Source organism: Rattus norvegicus, chromosome 11, assembly GCF_036323735.1.
Source record: "Rattus norvegicus strain BN/NHsdMcwi chromosome 11, GRCr8, whole genome shotgun sequence".
Lineage (NCBI taxonomy): Eukaryota > Metazoa > Chordata > Mammalia > Rodentia > Muridae > Rattus > Rattus norvegicus.
The window spans coordinates 83,532,691-83,536,330 of record NC_086029.1 but is presented as its reverse complement, the minus strand read 5'-3'; positions in this window follow the sequence as shown (position 1 = coordinate 83,536,330).

Genomic DNA, 3,640 nt, shown 5'->3' with positions numbered 1-3,640 from the left:
AGTACTTTTGTGGTCCCCAAATAGGAGTGAGATCGCAAAGTGTCTTTCTGTGTTTGGCTTATTTCACTTAACATGATACTCTCTGGTTCTAACCACAACACTAACGATTAGAGGACTTTATTCCTTTTTTTCTTATTGTTTGTAACTATCCAGTAAACTTCGTGTACTAGAAAGGTTCCGGCACGGTCTATATTAAGCCCAAGGTCACATACGAGTAAGCGGTCAGGCTTCAACTCCTCCACAGTACAAACTCCGAGTGCTGGTGCCTCTTGTTAAGCTTTGGGATAGGAGGCAGGTGACTCTCAGGGGACCACACTGATGAGCGGACTCAGATCTGGGCATTTGCCTTGGAAATCCTGGCCGAGCTTAGAGGGCTTGTTCTGGAAGGGTCAGAGCTGCCACCTTTGTGAATTCATTCACATGGAGAAACAAATAGCTGTGACCTTTTCATTTTGAAATGTTTTTCAAGGGAAGCCAATGCTGCCAGCAGGGTCTAGATTGATGGCCTCGGATGCGGAGACACCGAGCCTCTACCTGTGTCACTTCATCTGGCACCTCAGGACAGATCAGCCAGAGTCACATCCAGGTTCAGAAAGGTCACATGGCTTGCTTACTCAGAACACGTTCTCCCTGACTTTTCTCCCATCTGGATTGCTTTTCTGGTCTGTGGGACGTGCGGGATGTGATAGGTTTCATGTCTGTAGGACAAAAAAGGGGCAAAAAAGGAAAACCGAGTCACGAACCAGAAAGCACTGATAAGGGAGGTGAAGACACATAGGCTGACCTGTTTGCAGCTGCTCCCTCTCCCTCCAGGTGGGCCTTGGGACTAGGGGTCAGAAGAGTGCAAAGTGACTGTGTCTCTGTATAGCATGGCCCCTGAAGGGCGGCTTGAGAACAAACTTCTGGGCAGTGCTGACTTCCTGTCGCTCTGGGTCAAGTTCTCCATGTGGAAGGGTTCTCAGCGTCAGCCCCATTGATCTGCTTTCTTCCAGAGGAGCTCACCTTGGTACCTGACCTGCACATCCAGGGCCCTACAGAGGCATGAAACACTCAAGGGGAGGAGAGAGGGTGAGGAGTGTGGCCTAGACAACAGCATGAGGCAGTGTTGAAAGGCAGTAGACGTCCTCTGTCTACCAAGAAGAATCAATTTGGACCAGATCCTACATACCCTTTTTTGAAAGACTTTTTTTTTAAAGATTTATTTATTTATTATATATAAGTACACTTTAGCTGTCTTCAGGTGCACCAGAAGAGGGCATCAGATCTCATTACAGATGGTTGTGAGCCACCATGTGGTTGCTGGGAATTGAACTCAGGACCTCTGGAAGAGCAGTCAATGCTCTTAACCACTGAGCCATCTCCCCAGCCTCCTAGCCTCAGCCTCTTAGGACGTCCATCCTGCATCTGAATTCCCTTCTCACTTGGACCCTGCCTTTTCCTCAGAGTCTGCCTGGCCTTCTTCACCATCGGGAAAGCCTGCTCTCTACCCTGGGTATTTTGCTTCCCAAGCCTCCCTTTAAATACTGATTACCTTTTGTTTCTATACCCACAGACCACAGGTGTTATTACATTTACTTACCTCATCTTTCATAGATTGATTCTTTTACTGTCCTTAAATTGGCTAATTTCGAGAGGGGAACAGTGTGATGCAAAGCAGAACCATCTGCTATAAATAGGAGTCACCTGTATGAATAAATACAGCGTTGGCTGCCAAGGACCTGGACTGCCCTGTGTTTATTGAAGGGAATAGTGCCATCTGTGAAAGATACACCACGGAGAAACTCTTCTGCAGGGAACCAAAGAATCAGCAATGCATTGGCTTCTCAGCCTTCCATTAAAGCTATTTAATGTTGGCTGAGAGTCACTTCTCCCTCCCACGGTCTGATTTTCAAGTCTTGATAGTCACGGTCACCCCAAATTCAGGCCTGTCCTTCAAGGGTTTCTCCCTCCCAAAGTCTTTCTTGCTGTTGTTCTATGGATATCATTGACTGCTTCCCCCCAAATATTTACAGGAAGAGGTTGACCTATCTCCTACATATCCTCAGCTCTGGTTCTAGCCCGCCAGAGGTCTCAGGCTCTGTGAGTCAGTGTGCAGGATACGCCAGCTGCAGGTTTGCCCTCAGCATCATCTGTGAGGCTCGCTGAACACTAAGTGAGGTCTGTGGTGCCGTGGCTGCTAACTGCCTTGGGCTGCTCTGAAGATGATTTCACCGCACCGTATCAAATAATACGCATACAAACAACTTCCCAGCTCGAATCAGTCAATCATCCCTTGCGATGTCCAGCTCAACAAATTCTGTGCAACAAAAGGAATCTGCGAAATCGAATGCGTCTGAAGGCTTGTTGTCTAGAGCTGTACAAGTTAGAGGAAGCACTGGAGACCCATGGACTGACTAAACGCATTGCTCTCTCCTCTCTCAGCAAACCCTAGCACAACATCTGCTTTATGCTGGGCCTGAGGGGACTCTTGGAAGGAAAAGGGAAGTAAGTAACGTTTCTGCTTGGAGAGGCTCATCATTCAGAAAAAGGTGATACCTTGAGAGCAGAACAATCAATGGATTGCAATTCGAGGCACCAGCCAAGTGACAGGAGACCCGGGGAGCCCTGGGTTCTAACGGAAAGTTCTGGAAAAGAAATAACACAGTGAGATGACCTTTGAATTAAGCTTTGAAAATGAGCCAGACTTGTCAGAGAAAGAGCAATCCAGGCTAACAAACAACTGGAAGCAGGGGCCCGGAGGCTCCTGTCTGTGCTCGGAAAGGACCGTAGCCAGGGCTGGCTATGGTCTGGAGTATCTGTGGGGAGGGGCAGGAAGGAGACAGAGCTAGAGAGAGAGAGAGAGAGTGGCAGTCATTAGACCTGAAAGGGCCTTCCTTGCCTAGCAGAGAGGAGTTGTTGGGGTCACCTCAGGGAAGTGGGGTGTAACAGAGGTGGCTGATTCCCAACTTACAGAATTCCGCTGGCACAGAAGGCTGCATGTTCAGCTTTCCATGCAGTGAAGAGACAACACCTGTGGGTGAACAGAGAGCACTGGGCAGGGAATCTAGGAGGCTGCTCACAGGGGCGGGGGTGTGGTGGAGAGAGCAGTCGTTAAGGAGAAATGGATCCTTTGGGACATGCTGTAGTTACTCTCTTTGGGTTTGGGAAATGATGGTTGGCGTTTCATCAGCCCTTTTGGACAACAAAGCTGCTTTGAGGATGGAAGTCAGGCATGGAAATGGCAGAGGAAAAAGAGCAGATACCAATCTTGTATGTCATCTCTTCTATGAAAAAAAATACACACAGTACATGTGTGTGTGTGTGCGCACGCGCAAGTGCGTGAGCATGTGGGTGCACCTGTATGTGTGTGTGATTATGTGTGTATGTGTGTGTGTGTATGTGTGTGTGAGCATGAATGTGCATGTGTGTGTGTGTGTGTGTCTGTGTTCTCTCTCTCTCTCTCTCTCTCTCTCTCTCTCTCTCTCTTTCTCTCTCCCCCCCCCTCTCTCTCCCCTCCCTCTCTATCTCTCTCTCTCCCTGGACCTCCAGGTTAGGCTAGACTGGCTGGCCAACAAGCCCCACCTTGCCCCTGGGATCCTCCTTTTCCACCTTCCCAGCACTGAGATTTCAGGCACAAATTGCTACCCTTAACCTTTAAAAT